The sequence below is a fragment of the Lissotriton vulgaris genome, chromosome 5 (assembly GCF_964263255.1).
Source record: "Lissotriton vulgaris chromosome 5, aLisVul1.2, whole genome shotgun sequence".
Taxonomy (NCBI): domain Eukaryota; kingdom Metazoa; phylum Chordata; class Amphibia; order Caudata; family Salamandridae; genus Lissotriton; species Lissotriton vulgaris.
This window is the reverse complement of record NC_141693.1, coordinates 475,566,431-475,591,967: the sequence shown is the minus strand read 5'-3', so window position 1 is coordinate 475,591,967 and position 25,537 is coordinate 475,566,431.

Below are 25,537 nucleotides of genomic sequence, written 5' to 3'. Positions count from 1 at the left end.
ATATGATTTTTGGAGCTAAATTTGAGGCTTGCACGGTATCCTGGGCAGGAAAACATTGGGGATCCATGCAAGCCGTACCTCCCTAGACTCCCTGGGTGTCTAGTTTGCTGAAATGTGTGGATTTGGTAGGTTTACCTTGATGGCCGCCGAACGCGGAGCCAAAAACCCAGGTCTCCCCCTTGCAAAACCAGGTTATTCAGTGATAGGTAATTTTGATTTTTCCACAATACATTTTGTGCCCTTGTCTGTTGCAGGTACTTGGCTCACCCACACGAGTAATTTTTTAAAACAGTGTTTTGGAGCACACACACATTTATATAATCAAATTACAATTTGTAAAACACAAAATAGACAATAATCAGTTGGGCTCTTGTTTTTCTTTTCTTTTTTTAATGTCATCAGATCCTCCAATCCCTTATGCCAACGCGTTTCGCCGTGATACACAGGTGAGGTACTATTTTTATTGGGAGACTTGGGGGATATGTGGGTGGTATGAAATTTGTGTCAGTCCGGTGCTCCCACACAGACATTAGGGCCATTTTGGGTTTTTCAGCTATATTTTGAGGTTTGCAGGGGATTCTAGGTAGGAAAACGTTGGGGGATCCACGCAAGCCATACCTCCCTGGACTTCTCTGGGAGACTTTTGGGAATGTGGGGTGGGTGGAAACCTGTGGATCCATTTGGAAGGGATTCTGGGAAACAGAACATAGGGAGAGCCACATAGGTCACCCTATCATGGATTCCCCTGGGTGTTTCGTTATCAAAAATGCATACGTTTGCTAGGTTTCCCTATATGCCGACTGAGCTAGGCTTAAAAATCCACAGCTAGGCACTTTGCAAAATGGGGTGCGTCCATGTTGAGTTTTTGGCAGTTTCCTGTCATGGGCACTAGGTCTGCCCACCCAAGTGAGGTACCATTTTTATTGGGAGACTTTGGGGAATGAGGGTGGGTAGAAGTTTGGGGATCCACTCAGATTCCAGAACTTTCCATCACAGAAATGTGAGGAAAATGTGTTTTGTTTGACAAAGTTTAAGGTTTGCAGGGGATTCTGGGTAACAGAACCTGGTGAGAGCCACACAAGTCACCCCATCCTGGATTCCCCTGGTGTCTACGTTTGAAAAATGTATAGGTTTGCTAGCTTTCTCTAGGTATAGGCTGAGCTAGGGTTCAAAGACCACAGCTAGGCACATTGAAAAAAAAGGGTCAGTTTTCACTGGAAGAATTTGATGTGTCCACGTTGCGTTTTGGGCTGTTTTCTATGTCGGAGACTAAGCCTACCCACACAAGTGAGGTAGTATTTTTATCGGGTGACTTAGGGAAACACAGAATAGTAGAACAAGTGTTATTATCAATTGACTTTCTTTGCATTTCTGCCTTTCAAATGTAAAATAATTTGTAAAAAAGAAGTCATGTTGAAAAATGACCTCTAATTCACATCTTGTATGGGTACCCACAATTTTAAAAATGCGCAAAAAAACACTGTTGATAGACTATATTTTGTTCCCATTTCGGAAATATATTGGTTTCCTTGATGCCGATTTTTCACTCTTTATACTTTACCAAATGAATTGATGTAAACTAGGTACACAATGTAAACCTATTGCAAAACACAGCTCAGTTACTAGCTCTAGGTTCCTCCGGTTCTTGGCGAACCTACAAGTCCTATATATCCCTACAACCTAAAGGGTCCAGCGGATGTAACAGTATATTTCTTTACATGATCTGTCATACATAGAATAAGTTACAGGTGGAAATGTTGGCACAAATGGCTGTTTTCTTTTCAACTAAATTTCAATATTTTCTCATTTCAGCTGTTAGTTTCTGTAAAAAAGCTTGAAGGAGCTACACAAATGACCCCTTGCTGAATTCAAACCTTTGTTTAGTTTCCAGAAATGTATAGCTTCCTGGGATCCATTATAAGTTTCACACCCATTTCTACCACTAACTGGAAGGAGGTTGAAAGCACAAAAAATGGGAAAAATACGTTATGTCCCAGTAAAATGCCAAAACTGAGTAGAGGGTGATTTCAGCACCACAAATCCTTTGTTGATGCCACTTGCAGGAAAAAAAACAAGACGCTTTCTTCTGCAGCAATTGATTTCCATTTGAAAAAAGTTATAAAACAATTTAGCTGTATTTTGGCTAATTTCTGGTCCCTTCCAGGGGAATCCACAAACACTGGGTACCTTTGAACTCTCAGGGTGTTGGGAAAAAAAGAGCAGAAATTTTACAGGAATACCTTATCTGGACAAAAAGTTACAGGGGCCTAAGCACGAGCTATCCCAAATATCCCCCCCAAAAAAGCTTAGCACAGGGGAAAAGGCCTAACAGCGAAAGGGTTAAAAGACTAGTACGTTATTTTTATAGGTCTTTTTGTTCAATTAGTAGTCAGATGATCCATTACAGAAATCTTCAAGTAAAAATATGGTTAGAGTCATCAATAATGTGAAATAACAGTAAATTCCATAAAGGAATTAGTCCCTATCCTATCTAAAGGAACCTGGCCTAACAGAACCCATAAAGAGTTCCCAAAAAAGACCAAGATCACAGGAGCATTCAATTCGAATTCTAAAGTTGTTCTGAAACTCAGCTGAGTTTCATCTTTAAAAAAAGCCTTAGCATAGAGTAGGAGTAGCAACTGTACATACTATACCTCCATCAGGAAAATGGGGATACAAATACAGCAGTAGCTGCACCCGTTAGGGCAAATGGGATAGATATATTGTCGTCTACAAAGTGTCAGGCAACAGCAAGCACCGTAAGCAGTAGCTCACAGCAAATAACTCTGGACGGGAGACAGTGGTGCAAGGGGAGAAGGGGAAGAATGGCTCTAGCTAACTAGAAACAAGCACTAACATAAAAGTTATGAGAACATGCAAACAGCAAGTTGCGGTTCTGGTTGCTCCCATCCAATGAGACAGGGCCGGCCCTAGGCATGTGCAAAGTGTGCACCTGCAAAGGGCCGCCAAACCCCAGGGGCCGCCACGACGAGGATCCGTTCGTGAGTCTTGTGGTATAGTAAATATTTGCATATTGTGTGCAGTGTTTAATGAAGCCCATGATTATTTGGTCACCCTTCTCCACCCACTTTGTCTAGTTTTAAAATGATATTTGCGCAGAGCGGTATTTGCTCAACTACTTTTATTGTCATATAAAAGCATCTTGGGATCTAGACTAGCCTCTCAAAGGATTCGGGCAGTTCCAGCGCAGGCCCTCTTAGACTCACAGTAGCGGTTAGTCAGTGCTGCGACAATTGTATCTATATGATTTCCGTGGAGCCGCGGGGCTGAGTGACAGTCTGAGACTGGCCGTAGCGCCGCGAGGATGTGACGTCACACGTCCTACTAATATCGCGCAAAGTTTTGATGAGCTGCTAACTGGCTCGTCGTCACCTTGCATAGTGTGACTGTTTTGCGGGCCTGACCGCGCTTGCTCACACCACACTGATATTCGCACCTCAGACCTGTCCTGCCCTGCAGTCAGGTCCCCACGCTAGGACAGAACAGGCCCAGGAACTAAATTAATAAAGAAATGCAATGCCGCGGCCCGCCTGCATTTTAGAGCAGCCGGGGCTGGACTACTCGAGGGCACTGGGTGAGAGGGAGAGGGCCCTGCAGCAGCATCATGCAGTCAGGAGAGCGTGGTCCGGTGAGGGGCCGGTCCTCACCAGTAGAGAGTCACGCCGGGCCGGCTCAGTAAGCATGGAGCAGAGAGGAAGAGCAAGCCAAGACTAGAGGATTCATTTCCCGTTTTCCTCCCGAAGGTTGGTGTGACAGCTTCTATCTACAGGAGGGGAGGTTCCGTGCAAGGACAAAGGATCGAGGAGAGACGCAGCTTAGTGTTGCTCGTCTCTAACTCTGCAGAGGCACATACTTACCAAATGCAAAAATTGCTCATCATGGGATCGAAGGCTTTCTTATGCCAAAGAGACTAGCGCCACAACTACTTTTAGTAGATGTTCCCGGGGCCTTGTATCTGTGTGACGGGATGTTTCATTTCCTGCCTGCCATGGGGCCCCAAGGCACAGAGGAGTTAATTTCTGTTCCTCTGCCTGCTTTGCTGCATGGCACAGAGTTAAAGGAGGAAGCCGGTGTTCGACAATCGATCACCTGCTGAAGTCCTCGTGACCTGGGCACATACTGTTGCTGTGCCCTGCCCAGCCAGTCAGAGCCCAACTCGTACTGAGAGCAGGTGGCACAGATTGAGACTGCAGCATGGTTGGCTGTCTGACTCTCTTAAGAAGAGACAGGCTAACGATCTCCGCTGTGACGTGCAGGCAACTCCTCTCAGCGGCTCATTCTCACTATCAAGAGACCACACAAGGTAAGTTAGATACTAATTTAATAATTCACTGATGAAATTCAAAATAGTTATTAAGAGAATGGCGAGTGGGCTTCCAGCACAGCATATCGCATTGTAAATGGGTACACTGAAGTTGTCTGTTTGTGCTGTAAATGCAGGCCATCTCAGAGTTTTGTCTGCATTAATAAATCGCCAAAACTGCTAGTTTAGTTAAAGGGTTTAATATCCTTACTTGATAGTGGTACTACAAGCAGCAGCCTTTATTTTCGCAGCACTGTGAGACTTGCTTAGTCAGAGTTAAGGCAGATGATTAATATCCCCGCTAGAGAGCTGTCAGAGTTTTGTCTCATGGCTGTTTTCACTCACTGTTATGTAGAGCAGAGAGTTTATATGCATACTGCAAAGAAAGTCTTCTAACAGCATATTATATTGTAATGAAGTGTATTATGTGTAGATAGCTCGTGGGTTGCTGCTTTTGTCACAGAGAACCCTTTGATTTGTGTGGTACAGCCACACCTGAAGCTGAGGTTGGGCTGGAGGGTGCTGATTATTTAAAAAAAAATTGCTTTAAAAGCACCTGCTACTGATTTCGACTTTCTTATTGGTGAAATGTGTGTGATTTCTGAAATGTGTCTGTTTGCATGAACTTCATTGCATTATTTGGCCACAAGAAGTGTAGCTCTGTCATGCATTTAGTTGTTACATGTCTTTTGTAAATCCACTGAATCTATGAAAATGTTCTACATAAGCAATCTGAGACATTAGCAGCTATGCTCAAACAAATGTAATTTCTGACCTTTATATGATTCCCTCGTCTTTTACTGCTTGATTTTGCTAGCAAGAAAGTGTCACTCATAGTTGTTGAAATGTCACTCATAATTACACTGAAATTATGAAAATGTCACTCATAGCAATCTGAAACCTTGGCAGCTATGCAACAAATAGATTAATTTCATTTTCAATGATCATTCTGTGAATATTACAGGCAGTAGGCACTGTTGTGCAATGTGGGTGCAGCCAGCCTCGAACAGTCACTCTTACAATGTTGAAAGTTAAAGTAATGGCTGAAATGGGGCTGAGGGACCTGCGAGCCAGGGCCAAATAAGAAACGTTCTTGATTCTGCTCAATGTGTGGTATTTATGTTTTTTAAGACTCATAGGGTTAATTTCAGAAAATACAACTTCTTTACCGGCAGCACAGGTACTCCTATGAAAGCACTACTAGTATCCTCTAAATGTTTTTCCAAGTCCTGGCTGTCCTTCTTATGACATGCACTTCGAAAATCGAGATCGAACATTTCTCATTAAAACAGCTTCAGTGCAAATTCGAATGAGACTCCTAGAAAAATGATATCCTTTGACCTTTATTCCAAAACAATGCTTCTTTTACGAGCTCCTTTTTGTTGCTCCAAAAAGCTCTTCACACGATATCAAACTTATTTTATCGCGCCTTCTGTGCATGTAACCTATTAATTCAGATAAGCAACATATATACTCATACACTTGCTGGCACCAGACGAGTGGCAGCCGAAGAGTTACACCCAATCATCTAACGACTTTTCTGGACGTATTATTAAAACACCTTCCTTAGCTCCGCCCCGTCCGGACCCCCTCTTCCGGGGCCCCCACCTACGCTCCCTGCACAGGGCCACCACGAGCCTAGAGCCGGCCCTGAATGAGAAGACATCTTCCGACAGTAAGCAGCTTTGTTCTTCTTTCCCACTGCAAACACTATCAATTTGTATCCAACTGTGCTAAACATTTGTATAACTGGAAAAGTCTAACCTTGGTTTCATGGAAGGCTATTGAAGTGTATATTCTATCATTTATTCAATGTTTCACTGAGGAACATCGAACTACACTAAAGCCAGAAACATTTGCTTGCTGATCTCCAATTAGGTAAAGGCATTCATAATTCTTATAAGCATACATTTATTGTTAAATGCGCAATTCTCTATTCAGTATTGCATGAACATGTGATAAAGTAGGAAGTTCAGCTTAGTTCATCGAGAATATGTAGCTTAAGAAAGGAATTCACTTTATAAACTTGGCACTTTCTGCAGGTATGACAAACTCTAAGCAAGTCACATTAAAGTCAAGCTATTGAATACATTTGTGCACGGTTCAGCATTTCTAAAGAACATCTATGTGTTAAAAGAAAACATCTAGTTGAGGCCTACCAGTAAAAATGAAATGCTGGTGCATTTGGCACAATTTGTCTACGTGTCATTTAGAATGCATTTTTTATGTTGATACCTAGGCAAGTTAGCATGGTTGTTAATTAACTTTAAAGGCAAATTTTCTACTTCAACAAAAGCTGACTGGATTAATGATGCACAATTCAATAGCGAGAAAGAGTTTAACTTCTTGTTTCTCACCAACACATGCTTACAGGTGATCCAGCTATAACTTGCTTAGTGTAAACAGAAACCACAGCAAAGGAGAAGGTGTAACAGTTGTCTTAAGGAATATTTAAATTATCTGATAATCGAGTCTAGCCTGAAGAATAATTGTGACGCTTTAGTAGCAGGCTAAACAAGAGAGGGGAAAGTGTTATTTCTTTGTCTTCACACACTAAAGTTCATATTCCAGACCATATATAAATAGAGAACACTCAAACCACTGTAATAGAAATACGGTTTGTGACCTTGTCTGACCACAGTCTGATTCAATATGATATGGATACTTGCTAGATAATGAAAGCTGGGAGCATTATAAACCGATGATGAAAACATCAATCCTGAAACACATGTCTAGGGATACACAGTAATGGCTGTACCAATCATGGTGAATACTAAAGACTTTAAACCAATGTGATGGTTTTTATGCGCTGCATTTAACACAATGCATGTGGGCAGATTTGGTGCTGGTATGAAACTCAGTGTGCTCCCTTTCCTTTTCTAGCTGATGAAAGGTATAACCAGGAAACTGGGCGTGCGTAAATACATTTGTTTTAAAATAAAATTCACCTAGCCTCAATTCAATCCAGGGAGCTATTTCATGCTGTATAATCCCTAATGTCACTCAGTTGTTTGGTGCTTAGTGAACAAGCAGATTTGAATTTTGTGAAAATGTGGCTCTTTATTATCAAATTCCAGAAGGTCTATGAGGGTTTCTGTAACATGCCAGTGGTAAATGATAAGGCATAAGAGAAGGTTAATGGGAGAACTGATGCCATGTATGAAAACTTTTTTCCATACCCAGCATGCAACTCTTTTATTAAATGTTTCTTATCAATGAAATCAGAGTCTTCTGAAGATCCATGATTACTTAGCATTTGGCTTGCATACAGTTCCGCTATGTACTGAGGAGTGTAAACAAAGAGTAATAAGCCTTCAGAATCAGGCAGAGTTCCACTAGTATGAAAACAAGAGTGAGAAAGTCTTTGCAAAAAAAAACTTGAATAGTAACAATCCTACTAATTATAGGCCTAGTACGTTACTGTCCTTTCTATATAGATGTATTGGGAAAGTGGTAGCAATTCAGCTAAACAAATATTTGGAAGAACACAGTCTTCACAATCCATAGCAATTGAGATCCAGAGATGGTAGAAGAACTAAATCAATTCTAGCTCTAGTGATGGAGGAACCTAGAACCATTATGAACATAGGTAGGTCAGTGGCAGTGTTGTGGTGGTGTTGTTGCCAGATCTGGCAGCAGTACTTTATACTGTGAATTATAAAATTATAATGGAAAGACTTGAAGGCTGTGAACTGAATGGCATCATACTGATTTGGGGCCCAACCTTTCTGTCCAATCCCTCCTCCCACCCTTTAGATCAAAGACCTATGATAATGTATGTAGCACCTTGCAGGTATTAAATCTCTACACATACTGTTTAATATCTACATACAATTACTGAAGGAACTAATCAAGGATCATGAATGTATTGTATTCTCTAATGCAAATGACACACAACTCATCTTCAGGCTGAAATGAGGTCAAGCTATGACCAAAGTGAGTTTAACAGACCGTCTTCTCCACATTCAAAGTTGTATGGTGGGTCTCGTGGCTCAGTTGAATAATGCATCCACTGCAGGGGCCTGTGTTCGACCTCATGGTCATGAGTTCAAATCCCAATGGGTCTACACGGCCTTTCATTCATCTGAGGTCAATAAAATGAATACCATTGAGTTGTGTAACAATAAACATTTGTTATTCAGCGCCAAGAGACCTATATGTGATTGTGCACTTTACAAATACACGTTATGTTATGTCACAAAACATTCTTCAATCACAAAGCAAACAAAACAGATCTAATGAAAATTGGCACTCATCATGAGTACTGGAATGACAACAATTGACCTGCTTTCCCATGCCTTCAAAAGTTGGAAAATCGTTTGACTTTTTGGCTAGGTAATCAGCTATCTCTGAAACATCAAGATTATTCTGTACCCTCTACATGATTTTTCCAGCTAAAAACTTTAGCTTAAAGGTTTGGAAAAATCCTCATCTCTTTTGCACAAAGCTTTCCATATTCAAATTTCATGCATTTTCTCTAGGCTGGATTATTGCAATGTACTATATGCTGGAATGCTTTAAACTATTGCATGACCCTCTAATCCATTAAGAATTATGAGTAAGGATTGTATTCACTATCAAGACAACTGAAATTGCTTCTGAGGCTAGAAAGAGCTCTTCACTGTCTCCCCTTTCAAGAAGCAGAGGGATATCTTTAAAGGTCTGTGTGTAATGCACAGTAGTTCTTATAATCTAGACATTTTTCCTCTGGCAATGTTCTCTTTTAAGTACACATCGAAGAGAGCTTTAAGATCTATAAACTTAAAATATTTCAGAATACCTAGAATCCATAAACAGAGAGCTGGAGGTACAACATCAGAGCTGTTAGTCCTAAATGTTGGGACCCTCTCCCATATTAGATTCTTTAATCCTTGTGCAATGTTATCTGTCTTCTTCTACTGTCATTGGCTAAATAACCAGTGGGTGATGGTTCTAGCTTTATGAATTATTAAATAAATAAATAAAGATATTGTTAATGTTTATGAAAGAAAACATTTAAATGTTTGGAAAAGAAAATTACTTTTATTGCACACAAACTTCTTAGGGGCGATTCGGGTCAGAAATTGGCCCGACAGACTCGTACCCGGAACGGAGTCCGACCGACACCTACCGACACCCTACGACCCGTGCAGTATGATGCAAAGCCTGTGATGTACAACCGAGCCGTACGGAAACTAAGCCGTCCGACCGATCCGTACAAAATTCATCCATCTGGCCGGAAAATGGAAACGAGCCACACCGACAGAACCGAACCCGGAATGAACCCGACCGATACGTACCCGCGACTTCCAAGCCGCACAGTACGATGCCAAATGCATGAAATCAGGCCGAATGGCATGGAGCCCAAGCCGCACGACCGACACGGACCGAAAACGTACCTGAAGCGAGAGAGGCCACAGCGATATACTCGCATGCAACACTGAACACAATCAGCATGAAAGACACAGAGCAGCCCGCACAAGCCAACATGAGAGTCCGACTTGGTCAGAAGAACATCTCCTACATGCCCACCAAAAACAATGCCAAAAACACAAAAAAAGGACCTGTCAAGCCATGACAAAGTCAATAAATACACACAAAATAAAAAAAACACAAAGACACACCCACAACCCTACCTATAAGAAGGCAAAACTACACTACCATGATCCTTTGCAAAAACAACAGAGCAGCCAGCACAGAACAACTTGAGACACCAACCACAGACGCACACACAACTCACCCATCACACAAACCACACCATCAGCACTCCTCCAAAAGCTCTCACACATACACCTAACAAAACAGACAAAACTTGAACTTACATACCCACACACCCACATCACTCCTCACCACAACCCATCACCATGCCCCCTAAGAAGAATCCACAGTTCACAGACACTGAGTTAGAAGGACTATGAAATGGATGACTTTGAGCTAACTTCACCCTATGATACTGTAAGGAAAATCGGTGAGACTGGTGAAGGCTTCCAGCAGGATGCACATAATCAAGAACTGCCTTTAATTCAGCCTAACTTGGATGAGGACCTGGAAGAGGACTCAATCACCTTAGGATTGATATATAGAACTATTATGGCTCATCGAAGCGAAACAAAAGCTGAGGGGTTACGCACTCAAGGAGCTGTTAAGAAATTACAGAACACTGTGAGACGTCTAGTAAAGACTTGTGCAGAAACCACTACTCGGGTGGTCGAAGTAGAGGAAAGAGTTTCTTCAGTCGAGGATTCTTTAGTAAAGCAGCAAACAACTCTAGACATCCTGGAAAAATCTAACTCTGATATAGACTAGAAGCTAAAAGATTTAGAGAATCGTGCACAGCGAAACAATCTGCGCGTATTAGGTATAGCTGAAAAAATAGAGGGGTTAGACCCCCGTAAGTTTATTATTCAGTTGTTTAAAGAAGTATTCCCAGAACTAAGTGCATGGAATTGGGAAATTGAAGTGATACGTCCGCATAGATTTCCTTTTGGGACTCGGCAACAGGGGAATGAACGTCAGGGCAATCAGATTCCATATCCTAGGGAAACCTTTCCAGCACGGACTTCGGAGGAGGCGACTCTTTGCTATCACTGCCAGCAACAGGCTTGGGACCCACCTTCAAACCAATGACTTGCCGGACCCGCTGCGCGGGTCCCGCTGCGGAGAAGGACACTATGCAGGGAGCTTAAGGGGAGCCCAAAATCCTTTAGCCATCTTGGTCACCGGCAGGGCTGCGAGCAGGCGAGCAGGGACTCCATTGCCCAGGAGTCCCTGCGTGCAACACCTGTGGCCGCTCTCCCTGCCGGCAACGCCCCCTGACAGCGGTTTAAAATCACAGCGTTTCCCGTGTTAAAGTGGGAAACCTTTCCAGCACGGACTTCGGAGGAGGCGACTCTTTGCTATCACTGCCAGCAACAGGCTTGGGACCCACCTTCAAACCAACGACTTGCCGGACCCGCTGCGCGGGTCCCGCTGCGGAGAAGGACACTCTGCAGGGAGCTTAAGGGGAGCCCAAAATCCTTTAGCCATCTTGGTCACCGGCAGGGCTGCGAGCAGGCGAGCAGGGACTCCATTGCCCAGGAGTCCCTGCGTGCAACACCTGTGGCCGCTCTCCCTGCCGGCAACGCCCCCTGACAGCGGTTTAAAATCACAGCGTTTCCCGTGTTAAAGTGGGAAACCTTTCCAGCACGGACTTCGGAGGAGGCGACTCTTTGCTATCACTGCCAGCAACAGGCTTGGGACCCACCTTCAAACCAACGACTTGCCGGACCCGCTGCGCGGGTCCCGCTGTGGAGAAGGACACTCTGCAGGGAGCTTAAGGGGAGCCCAAAATCCTTTAGCCATCTTGGTCACCGGCAGGGCTGCGAGCAGGCGAGCAGGGACTCCATTGCCCAGGAGTCCCTGCGTGCAACACCTGTGGCCGCTCTCCCTGCCGGCAACGCCCACTGCCCTACCCTATTTATTAAAGCAGTACTTCCGCAGAGCGGGAGCGCGCGGTAGCAACCGGGGCGAAGACCGGGCAAAGAGCGGGCCGTTTGAGGCCGTTCGAGGACTGAGAGGACTGGACTGGCCCACCCCTCTTGGCTCAATATATTTGGTAGCTACATTATTAACTGAGGGGAATTAGATCTATCTTCATCACAGTGCCCTAGTGCTATGGTTCCAAGGGTAACCCGTAGCAAGTCTTCCAAACGTGGGTCACTAATCAGCGGCCCCATGGATGACTTTATAACCCGCACTAACATAGCCATTGATGAAGAAATATCTAAGCTCCAAACCCGGGTCTCGCTAGAACTAGATGCCGCAAGAAGAGTGTCCCAAGTAATTGCACTTTCCAAGAAATCCTCCCTAGGCCACATAGCCACCTCTGTTACCCCTGAGCGCCCAGCCCGCCCACATTGCATAGTCGCTCAGGTAGATGTTCACCATTCACCGACCACGGCTATTCCCGTACCTGCCTCAGGAAGTAAGGATGAGGATATTCCATCGACACCTTTTAGTGTGCTCATCCCTGCTCCCATTGTATCTCTCCCGAATCTGTCTCATAATATCTCCAGTGGCAAACAACCAAAGAGGAAACGCAATTCTCGCTCAGCTTATTTCCGTAAGAAAGCGAAAATTGCTGTTCCAAAAGATCTGTCAACAAATAACATCACAGCATCTAATGCTGGAGCTGAGTTCACCCCTAATACCCAGTCATGTAGTGAGGGACAGGGAAAAAATCCATCTATTCCCCTCTTTAATACCCCAACAGGCGAGGGCCCTGAAGTAGACGGGCTAACCAATAACAATAAAGAATTTATAGAGGTGGTTTGGGACACACTTAAAAAACTTTTGTCACCTCTGGACCTAAGACTATCAAGGATAGAAAACAACTTGTTAGAAATGGAGAAGAGCATCATCGCGCTGGCCACTCTTGGGCTGAAAAGTCTGGAAAACCAGGGCATTATCGCAGCTGACCCAATGCCACAACCTACCGCACCCCAAACCAATCTAACTTCCTCTTCAGTACCACCTATAATAAAACCCGTTCCTAAACCAAGGACAGTCACGGTGGAGCAAGCTCGCGTTAAACCAAAGGCTTCTCCACGAGGCTCCACACGTAACTTGCAACATCTCAAACACAAAACACCAATTAGACCGGTTCCTAGTGAAACCCAGGTCCCTCCAGTTAAAGACAACTTTAGAGGTGGCTATATTGACCTTCCTCCAGAGGCAAACGACTATGTCGTTGTCTTGACGGGTGTTCCAACGTTAGGTAATGGCCAATTTGAAAATCACTGGTATTGATGGTTCGCAGAACTCCCTGGGTAGGGCCAACGCTGAAATCCAGTCCGGGGGACTGCATAGTAGTGACCTTCGAAGATCCACACACGGCGCACCACATTTGTAGTTGGCCCAGTAATGATGACTCCTTAGTCAAACCTAAGCTACTATCCTTTTTCTATCCTCCCCGACCTACCTGTAATCAGGGGGACAATTGGACATTGGTCCAGCACCACCAACGGCCGAATAGGTCCCGGGGCCACAGGGAGACTCTGCTACATTGGAATGGCCTCTCTACCTATAATAGATTTGGTGGTTTAGAGGAGGTGGATTGACTCCCTGTGCAAGCAGCCAAGCAACCCCGAAGGGTATTCTTAACTTCGCAAAGGCATCATTCCACGGATTGTCCTGCCCCTGAATCTGTAACAAGCCGAGTAGGACGATCCAACAACGCAAGGGTTGATGGGGTGGCAACGTCATTGGACATAATAGCAAACAGGGAAGATTGGCCAAACCCGCTCTGCGTGACCCCCCCTGCACCGACATCTCTTCAACAGTCGGATCCTATCTGCCTTGTCCCCTATGCGACCTCCAATCTCCAGCAAATCGAGCCACTTGTGAGGTCCTCAAAACCTGTGGGTGCGGCTGTTTCTCTTATGCCCATGCCTATTGACTTCACCAAGGTCTCTCCACCAGCTGACTCTGTATTAAAAATTCTATCCTGGAATGTGGCTGGTCTTGGTCGTAACTTTGACATCCCTGAATGGAACGACTTCCTGGAACCTTTTCACATCTGCCTCTTTCAGGAAACCTGGTGTTTGGAGCCAAGACACCGAGTGGGATTCTCCACCTTTTTTATCCCCGCAGTCCAGGAACAAGGATCCAAAGGTCGCCCGTCAGGCGGCCTTATTATATGGATTAGTATTGCTCTAGGCTTCAGGGTAAAAGAAAGAAACACCCAATCTTCGGATCTCCAGTGGCTAACGATAACACACAAAGGGGGAAGAAGTATGGAAGTCTTTAACATCTACCTGAGGGGTGCCAAAGGCGGTGCGTCCCATCTACCATCCACAGGTCTAAACCACAACCTGGCTGCCTGCGATGCAGATTCCCATATAATGCTCGCAGGGGATTTCAACTGTTGTTTTGAGCCCTTGGCCAGTGAAGATATCCTGGACACTTTTGAGGAGGACACCAGGAGAGGTGTTCCTATTTTGAATCTGGACCCGATTCCCAAATGGTCGCAAAACGCAATAGAGATCAATGCCCTGTGCATGGAGCATAATTTGCGACCGACAAATGGCCGATCCAAATCTGACCATATGGGTGCTCACACTTATAACAGACAAGACCACACGTCTAGGATTGATTACATCATGCTTAATTACAACCTTTGGCAGCACCACCTAGATATGGAGGTTATAGTGTCGGGTGATAGCGACCACAACCCCTTGTCGCTATCCATTTCATCTCCTTGGCAGGTTGGAAGGCAAGGCCTAACCGGTCATAAGTGGAAATCCTCCCATGAATTAGTCCCCACAAACTGTAGTAGGCGATTAAAGTGGGCAAAAGTCTTAGCCGATGACACAAGGATGGCCCAAGCAGGGACAATTTTGGAAGAAGTGGAGCCCCGGATGATCACTTTAAGCCAAACCGATAACAAGATCCTACCTCTATTCACTGAGATTGTACTGGCGCTGAGTGACTTATTTATTGTTCCCCAAACCACTCGAAGGGGTCCCTTGAAATCATTGCCTAAACAGTCAGATAAGTGGTATACTCCAAAATGTCGTGAGGCTAAGAAGGAACTTGTTGCGACATTAAAGTCCAAAGATGCAGTTGCTATCAGGGCTGCTAGAAAATTTTACAAAAAGATCATAGTTGAAGCTAAACAGATTTATGATTTTAGCTTTTGGGGAGATTTAGTAGAGGCCAGCGCTAGGAAGGATGCCAAGAGGTTTTGGGACCTATTAAGATCTAGGGAAAAGCCCATTGACCAGCAGCTAACTTGTAACATTACAGGGGGTGTATGGTTCGACCATTTTTCGCAATTGTACTCTGCTCCCTCAGGCCCAGCCCAGGTAGCTTGCCCACCCATGGGTTTTACAACTAACCTCCCGTGCCATGATGGCCTATTTACCAACTTAGAAGTAGAAAGAGCAATCCAATGCATTGTCTCGAACAAAGCAGCGGGTCCTGACGGAATCCCAGGAGACCTAATTAAGAATTACCCATCTCCTTGGAGTAGATTAATTGCCTCGCTTTTGAATGAAGTGATGTTGGGTGGAGTCTTTCCTGACTCATGGAGGGGCGCTGAGGTCGTACCTATTTTCAAAAAAGGCTCTAGGGACGACCCAGCGAACTACCGCCCAATTAGTTTATTAGACTCCTCTCAAAAGGTAGCAGGAAAGGTGGTATTGGCCAGGATCATCGAGTGGGCAGACGAAAATCACATCCTGTCAGATCTCCAAGCGGGCTTCAGAACAGGAACAGGCACAATCGAGCAGACGTTCCGCCTTCTAATGATCTATTGGAAAGTGGTGGTGCTGGGAGGGGGCAGTCTGTATTTAGTCTTCATTGACCTGCGGACTGCCTTCGACCTGGTACCACGCGCACTTCTATGGAACGTCCTCGATGGGTTAGGCCTCCCCCCCTATTTGTTGTCGCTGCTTGTAAAACTTCACGATAGGAATTTTGCCCAAATTAGATGGGGTGTACAGGGAGAGAAAACATCTCGTATCCCCGTGGACAGAGGCGTCCGCCAGGGGTGTGTGCTTGCCCCCACTCTGTTTTCTCTTTATATTAACGGAGTGGTGGAGCATCTTCTACAGCAACCATCAGATGCACCCACCCTGGCTGGAAGGAAGATCCCAACGCTCCTGTTCGCGGACGATACCCTCCTAATTTCAAAATCACCGATGGGCATCCAATCGTTGCTTTCCAGCTTTCAAACCTTCTGTAATGAAAGGGGTTTGGCCATAAATATAGGCAAAACTAAGTTTTTAGTCCTTAACCCGCCAAAAAAATCTGTTTATCCCCCGGTGCTAGATTCTGTTCCACTTGATCGCGTAAAAGAATTTGACTACCTGGGTATATGCATCAGTGATACTATGAGCTGGAAGGCACACCACCAAAAAGTCTTCCTTACCCATAAAAGGGTGGCAGGTGCACTGCTCAAGGAGCAGCGAGCATCGTCATCAAAACCTATTGGGGCTCCCCTAGATATCTATAGGGCAAGGGTTGTAAGCGTGGCACTTTACGGTGCTGAGCTGTGGGGCACTCAAAGAGTTGACACTCTGGCCCACCTTGAGAACAACTTCCATAAAGACCTAATGGGCTTGCCCCACAGCACGCCAACAATCCCATTGCTGATAGATGCAGGTACCCGGGCAATCTGCGACCAAGCGAAACTACGCCCACTCCTGCTATGGTCCAGAATCTGGAATGTGCAGGAATTAAGTAGTTACGCAGATGCCTTGAACGACATTTTGTCATTACCGGGTTCTCATAAGATCATCTGGCTTAGGGAGGTCAAAAAGCTGCTCTACAAATTAGGCCTAGGAGAGGCTTGGTCCAACAAATCTGCACCCACGAAACAACAGCTAAAGAAGGTCTATTGGGCATGGGTAGACAGTGAGAGGGCCCGAAGCACAAATCATTGTAAATCTGTAGCTCTGTTTCTGTCAGCCAAGGAGTTACCGTTAAGGGAACCTTATCTAGACACCATTCAGAGCTCAAGGGACAGAGCACTGTATATCAAGTTCAGGTTGGGGGTGCTTCCATTATGTGAGTTCACGTCCACTTGGAAACCGCCCGCTCAAACTGTACCCTATTGCCCCTTTTGTGATCTAAGGGTAGAGTCTGTGTCTCACATGTTGTTCGAATGTAGTGTCTATGTAGCCCCGAGACGTAGGTGGTTGAAGCCCCTTTGCAGAAGCCTGGGAACTCGCTCTCACTTGGAAGCCCTGCGTATTTTACGTACAGATGCTAGACCCTTCTTTTCCACTTGCATGGCAAAATTTTTGGGTTGGGCTTGGCGTTTAAGAACTGCAAGAAAACTGTTAATCCAGTGAACGAGCCCACCCACCCAATATGCTGTTCTGGATATGAAATGTTTTTATGTTGATGATTGTTGTTAAAAATGTTTTTTAAAGATGTGTAAATGCTTTTATGATATGTTTTTATCGAATAAAGCTACTTACTTACTTACTTACTTACATATCCTAGGGCAATATTAATATGTCTGAATAATTATTTGCTACGTGAAGCGCTTTATGATTTGGCACGTTCTGGAAAGAAACGTAGCGGTATGGGATGTGAGTTTTTTGTTCGACCTGATTTCTGTCCAATTACTGTGAGTGAAAGATGGCGAATGCGGAAATTGATGGAGCCTTTTCAAGTAAAGGGGGCTCAGGTTTTCCTGCTCAACCCTTCCAAATTAAAGGTCATTTTCCAAGGCCAAACAAAGTATTTCACTTCTGCTAAAATGGCACAGGACTATTTAACGGACTTGGAGAAGAATGTTAAGAAGTAGAAGTGGAAGCATTATACAAGCTGTATCTTTAGGTGGGGTCTAAAACCTTTTGGTGGAGTATATGCTGGAAGTTCTTTCTTTTAGTGTTTAGGGAGGGGGGAATCACCAGGTGGCGGTTTTGTAGTATTCGTTGTTCCCTCTTTTCCAAGATAGTGTAATGCTTTTTTTCTAATTATTTTGTTGAATCATAATTGATAACATGTCTTATTCCTTTTCAAATAGGTAATGTTAAAACTGTGTTACCAATGGCATATGCAATGTGTTATGATGTACGACACTAGGCTAAAACTCTCTTTCTTTTTTTTTTCTTTTTTTTGTATAGGATTCAACGAGATATGATTTGTTAATTCGGGAAAGAGGGGTAAATGATGGTGGTGGGGGAGGTCAATAGGAGCTGGGGTTGGACAAAGCACCCAACATCACTGAGGACATAGTCCTTAAGCCTCATTTTGGGTGGGAGGGATGGGGGAGGGGGTGGAGGGTTTAGAGCAGGGTTGGGGGGTCATGCTTGGGGGGGGCAAAAAAATAAAATAATACATGAATATTGGTCGGAAAAGAGCTATTTTGGTGAGAATACGTTTTGTTCTGAGTTTGTACATGAAGCTAGATTACCTAAGATTGACTCAACTAGATGGCTGGTAGGGGTATTAGGATAGGCACCCTGAATGTAAAGGGGCTGAATTCGATAGATAAAAGACGTCGGGTAGCACAGGAGCTATCTGCTCTCTACTGTGATATAATTTGTCTCCAAGAGACGCATATTGTATGGTCAAAACGTAGGTTGCTCGAAGAATTGGAATTTAATCTTATTGCCTGCACTAAGTACTCTCAGGTACGTCAAGAGGGGTGGCAATTATGGCTAAGCGGCACATAGGTAAAACAGGAAGAATCTTAGCTGATGATTTAGGAAGATGGGCAATTGCAGAGTGTGTAGTAGGGCAGGCAAATTTTACGGTGTGTGCTGTTTATGGGGCAAATTTAGATGAAGCTTTAACTTTAGAGTTTCTGAATGTTGAGTTAGCTTCCTGGCCTACACCACTGATTCTATGTGGAGACTTAAATATTAATTTAGCTCCTAATATCTTATGTAATAAAAATGTCAAGTACAGTGGGCGGAAACCACGGGTATTTAAGGCACTGCAGGCATTAATGATGGCACATGGGCTGACGGATGCATGGGCCTTTATTAAGGGAGAGGCTCCTGGGTAAACATTTTTTTATTTTTCCCATCGTAAGTTAGTTCATTTGGATTATGTATTAACCCCTCAGTTCTTGTTGAAATCGGCCATTATACAGGTTTACCCTAGAATTACGTCCAATCATGGGCCGGTGGTCCTCTCTATAACAGATATAATTACGCCTACCAGACCAAGGGTGTTCTCTTTTGACCGTAAGCTGTTATTCGAGCAACAATTTTAGGAATATATGAAACAATGGATTGTAACATTCTTTAATGTTAATCGGGGGACTAGCAGTGTGGGTAATGTCTGGGATTGTTTTAAAGCCGCATTTAGGGGGGAATCTCTGCGCTTTGGTTTATATAATCAGAAAAAACAATCAGTAAAATTACAAGAGTTATATCTAGAGTTAACAAAGGCAGAGGAACTAATGGCACAGGCTTTATGTACTGGAGGGGATATAGAGGACCAGATGACATTAGTTGCGAGACTTAAGGCAAAGTTGAACCTGAAATGGTCACAGGGAAGTGCACAAAAATTCTTTATTAAACAACAAATTCAATATGAGTATGGGGAGGCAAGTGGCAGATGCCTGGCCCAAAAACTAAGGTTCAGGGAAGTAACACAGCGGATAGATAATATTAGTGATGTAAAGGGGGTATCAGTTACTAATGAAACAGGCATATTAGAGGTATTTAGGCAATTTTATGAATCATTATATCAAGGAGACGAGTATGACATGGAGAGGGCTGCTAATCTTATAGACCAATTTTGTATGTCAGATTTATCGGATAATGAAAGAGAAAGCCTAGAGGCTCCTATTTCATTAGAAGAACTAGAATTGGCAGTTAATGGATTAGCTACTGGGAAGGCAGCAGGCCCAGATAAGTTACCCCTCGAAATTTATACGTCATTTTTTTCTGTTTTAAAAACTGATCTTCTTGTAACGATGCGAGCCACTCAGAAGGGTGTACCCCCGGGGAGTTGGAGCGAGGCATGTATAGTAGTTTTTCATAAAAAAGGCAAGCCTGCGAATCTACCTGGGTCTTACCGCCCAATTGCGCTTTTAAATGCGGATGGCAAAATCTATTCGAAGATTTTGGCAAATAGACTATGCGGTGTAATTTCGAATTTAGTTTCTACCATACAGCATGGGTTTATCCCACAGCGCGGAACGGCGGGTCATGTCCGCCGGGTAATTACTTTATTTGATTTTGTTAATGTTAGTCAGGAGCCTTTATGTTTAATTCTATTAGACGCCGAAAAGGCGTTCGATCGGGTCTCATGGTGCTTTTTATGGGACGTAATGAGGCGCAGGGGGTTTGGTCCTGATTTTATTACATCACTCCAGACGCTTTACTATCATCCTACTGCCCGTATTAGCACCATGGGACTAGTATCTAACTTGGTCCAAATACAAAGGGGTACCAGACAGGGGTGTCCCTGCTCCCCTCTTTTATTTTCCCTATATATTGAGCCTTTTTTAAGAATGCTGGAATCTAGTTCTAAGATCCCTCCGGTTATGATACAAAACTATTCTTTAAAAGTCCTAGCCTATGCGGATGACGTTGCAGTAGTCACGCCATGCCCTGCTGCTGCAATGCAAGAAATTGAAAGTTTAGCTTTGAAGTTCGGGATGTCTGCGGGTTATAAATTGAATGCTGCTAAAACTCAGCTATTATGTGCTAACCTGCCAAAATACTCGGATGTGCGGGTTTGTAAAGAGGTCATTTATTTGGGGATTAAGCTAAGGACCTCACCAATGGCTTTGGTTAAGCCTAACTGGGAGGATCTAATATTTGGAGTACGGAAACAGTTAGCTCAGGCGGAATGTCTACCTCTCTCGTTAGTCGGTCGCTGCAGTCTATTAAAAATGATGATATTGCCACAAATATTATATTTTTTTAGGTGTCTTCCTTTAGAAATTTCTACAGCTAGCCTGGCACAGTTACAAACTCTTTGTATGCGCTTTATGTGGGCCGGAGGAAAAGCCCGCCGTGCTGGTCATTATATGACCGTACCAAGAAATGTAGGAGGTTGGGCGGTTCCTGATTTCACATTTTATTACTATGCTTGCATGCTGCAAGGCATGAATGTTTTAATAACAGGGATAGGTCCTTCGAACCCGGCAGAGAGCCCGTCAATTTATCAGATGTTATTAGGCTCAAAGGCTAAAAATTGCTTATTTCTCTACCAGGATTGGAGTTATTATAAATGCACACGTTTTAAGGTTTTGATCGCTGCATATAAGATTTGGAGAACACTACGGAGATTGCTGGGTATAGAGAAAATTTCATGGTATACACCATTAACATCCCCGATATTTTTGCCAATCGATTTATGGGATAGGGTTGTGTATGTATGGTGGAAAAAAGGATTAAGGTTCTTGGGGGATTTTTATAGAGATGGTTCTCTTAAGTCCTTCGAACAACTACGAGTGCAATATCATCTCCCTAGGGAGGATTTCGTAAAATATCTGCAAATCAGGAATTTCCTGTCTCAGAGAGTAATAATTCTCCAAGCGAATGCACTAATTGAAGACAATATAAAAAAGGTTAAAATAGGAGTGTTATACGGTCATATGTTAAGTACTAAGGGCCCGATGTAGGTCGGTCGGTAACGGCCGAAAATCAGTATTTTCGGCCGTTACCGATCGGTAAATAGGTGATAGGTATGTAGGGGGCATTATTTTACAGAATCGGTAAAATTACCTATTCGGTAATTTTACCGATTCGGTAAAATAAAAAATCGGTAAATTTACCGAATCTGAGCCACCCAGATGTAGGTGGGACTCTTCAGAGTCCCAGAGGCCTTACCGAATTGGTATTTTACCATCAAATCCAATATGATGGTAAAATACCGATTCCGGTGTGCATGCACCTGTGTGCATGCACACCTATGCCATGTGGTGACAGACAGACCTGCCCTTAGGGCATGTATGCCTGCCACATGGCACCTGAGCCTGTTTTGGGGGTGCCAGAGGGTGTCAAAGTGACACCCCCTGCACCCTTGTGAAAATCGGTATTTACCGATTCGGTAAATACCGAATCGGTAATGCCCATTCATTCCTATGGGCTTCAAAGCCCATAGGAATGAATGGGCATTACCGATTCGGTATTTGCCGAATCGGTAAATACTGAAATCATCCGAATCGGTATTCCAACACATCTGGAATACCTACATGTCCACCCCATAGATTTACCGATTTTTAATTACCGAATCGGTAAAATTCGGTAATTAAAAATCGGTAAATCTATTTCACCTACATCTGGCCCTAAGTCTGATGACTTAGTTCAACAAAATATCAAATGGGGTAATAAATTGGGGAGACAGGATATATGGATAGAAAATTCTCTCGAGATGGCTTCAAATTTATTCATGTCAGCAAAGTTATCTGCACAGCATTATAAATCCACATTCAATCTATATTACACACCCGATAAGATTTCTAAATGGCCGGGTGACAATATGGGGAAATGTTTTCGTTGTGGATATTTATCTGCGGATGATCTTCATATTTTTTTTAGTTGCCCGAGATTAACAACTTTATTAAATCAGATTCAGAATTACCTTTCTATCATTTTGGGAAGTCAAGTTCAATTAAGTGCAACACAGATATTATTAGGTGTAGAAATGGGTGCATCAGTTCCAGTTGCATTACAACAACATGCAAAATTATTATTTCTAGTAACAGCCGTATATCGGCTGGTAATAGCTTCCTGGTGGCTACAACAGGAACCGCCTTCTTTCGAATTATGGAGGGCCCGCTTCTTCGCAGTCCATAATATGGAGTACAGTTTATATGCACTTAAAGGGCATAGGAAAAAGAAGCTTGGTTTAGAAATCTGGGGTAGAGTTACCAATTATCTGGAAGCTGCAACGTGATTGGTGGTCCTATTACCTTTTTTCTTATCTTGATTGTATTGATATTGGTTGCATTTATGGACTATCTTACTGTATGGCTAATTCTGATTCTGTTTAACATATGTTTCTGTATCTATTATTAATGATCTATCAAGTGTATCTTATTTATTTATGCAACTTTTGGTGTATGTAAGAGTATTCTTGGCTATGTATTCTGTTAATTTTGAGTTATTTTCCGACTAATTCATGTAGTCTGCAAACAATAAATAAATAAATAAATAAATAAATAAATAAATAAAAAAGAGTTAGAAATATTGGTAGATGGGATTTTCAGAGTGGAGCCACATTTGTTTTGCACATTGGTACAAAGGACCCCCATGTCACCGAAAACCAAGATGTGGGACAGAATCGTGGACAAGTTGAACGCACAAGCACCAGTGTATTGCACAAAGACCGACATCCAGAACAGGTAGTATGACGTGTGCAGGAGGGTCAAGAAGCTTGTCCAGAAGCAACACGCCTTTAGTCAGCGCACTGCTGGTGGCCCTCCTGCCAAACCAATCTACTTCAGATCCTGGTAGGAGAAGGTGCAGGACATCCTACCACCAGAGGGCATCCATGGCCTACCTGACATACCAGAACCTGGTTAGTACACAACCAAAATGCCCAATATTGTGTTGCAATACACACACAGCACCGTTAAGGGGACTGTGAAACCATGCACTGAGAGCAAAGACCCAGTAAACATAAGTCAATCAGCCCAATAAGTCTATGCTAGTCAGACAAACACAACATTGGCCACATCATAGTGATTTGTAACTGTGTCATGACATGTACAAACCAAACACCAAATAGGGCAAGGCAGTGGCACTAATCTGAGTTAACACTGTCAGACATCCCTGCCACCATAACCAATATCTCACAGTGAAGCTGACTGACAGGAAGGAATAGTGGGTATGCTTGCGAAGTGAGTGTATACCAAAGCATGATGGTGTTGTTGTCACAGATAATGCAACCCCTCACAATTACCCCATCAACATCTCTCTGAACAATGCTCACCTCACAGGGGGTGGAAATGGGCTGGCAGGTACCCTGGGAGTGGGCTCTGTTGTGGGGAGCACAAGGCCCTGCTGGGACGTGGCCACCACCAAACACCAGAACTCCACTGTCAGCCATCTTGTCAGCACAGGCACATCCCCTCACAGGGAAGCAGAGTCAGAAGGAAGGAAGTCAGTGCATGCTGGGAAGGAAGAATAGCCCAGAGCATGCTGGGATTTGCAGTCACTCACAAACCTCAGCCACCTACATGGCCCAGCAAGCCCATACTGCACCATGCTCACCTCACAGGGGGTGGAAATGGGCTGGCAGGTACCCTGGGAGTGGGCTCTGTTGTGGGGAGCACAAGGCCCTGCTGGGAATTGGTCACCACCAAACACCAAAACTCGGCTGTCAGCCATCTTGTCAGCACAGGCACAATCCCTCACAGGGAAGCAGAGTCAGAAGGAGGGAAGTCAGGTCATGCTGGGAAGGGGGGTGTAGCCCAGAGCATGCTGGGATTTGCAGTCACTCACAAACCTCAGCCAACTACATGGCCCAGCAAGCCCACACTGCACCATGCTCACCTCACAGGGTGTGCAAATGGGCTGGCAGGTACCCTGGGAGTGGGCTTGACCACCACCGAACACCAGAACTCCACTGTCAGCCATCTCAACAGCACAGGCACACCCCCTCACAGAGAAGCAGAGTCAGAAGGAGGGAAGTCAGGGCATGCTGGGAAGGGGGGTGTAGCCCAGAACATGCTGGTATTTGCAGTCACTCACAAACCTCAGCCACCTATATGGCCCAGCAAGCCCACACTGCACCATGCTCACCTCACAGGGAGTGGAAATGGACCGACAAGATGTCTGACACTGGGTCCTGTTGTGGGGAGCACAAGGCCCTGCTGGGAACTGTGCACCAACAAACACCAGGACTGCACTGTCAGCCATCTTGTCACCCCAGGCACACACCCTCATAGGGAAGCAGAGTCAAATGTGAACAGGGATCACACTCCTATGTCAGCCACCTGATGGCATTTGACTAACAATTTCCATGTACATGGAAATCCATATACGAGCTGGGTATGCGCACACATCAACATGCACATTGAACGGCTCCATGTTGGCAGGACAATACGTTACCACAACATCATACTCTGTCTGTGACAACTGAAGAGAATGCAGTGTTCACTAATGCATCCTGACATCACGTTGCAAATGTCATGTATATAAAACATTGTTACAAAGCTCAGGGAGGGGTGAATGGTCTACTCCTCCTGTGCAACCTGGTTCATAACTGATTCTGTTGCCTCCATTGAAAGCCAAACATATGTACACAAACGTAGTGCGTGACATCATGTTTTTCTGCATCAGTGTACTGTAGCAGCAGCATCATGCTGTGTCTCCAGCTGGAGGTAACTTGTCTGGTTCCCCAGTAGTGCCAAGAGGAGAAAACTGAGAGTGTGAGTTTGTGCACAAGTGCAGTCAGTCAAAAACACACACAACACACAAAGGCAAATGAACATTTTTGAACATTGTGATGTGTGAAGTTACAAGCAAAGGTGTTGTGTGTGGATCCTGCTACTTATCCACCACACCAGGGTTGGTCACTGTTGGTCAACATGTAGCAGCCCCATGTGATCCTGGACCTAATACCTCCTCTGAACACTACTGGGAAAGCAACCATTCTACCTTTAGGTGGAGGCACATTATATTTTCAGAAAAGATGAACCTAAGTAAATGCAACTACAGTACACTGAAGGGCGGCAATCCAAGTAGCATGGCCCCATTCTAGTATACGTATAGGAGGGAATTTACTAAGGAATTAAATCATGTACATATCATGGCTGCACTGGAT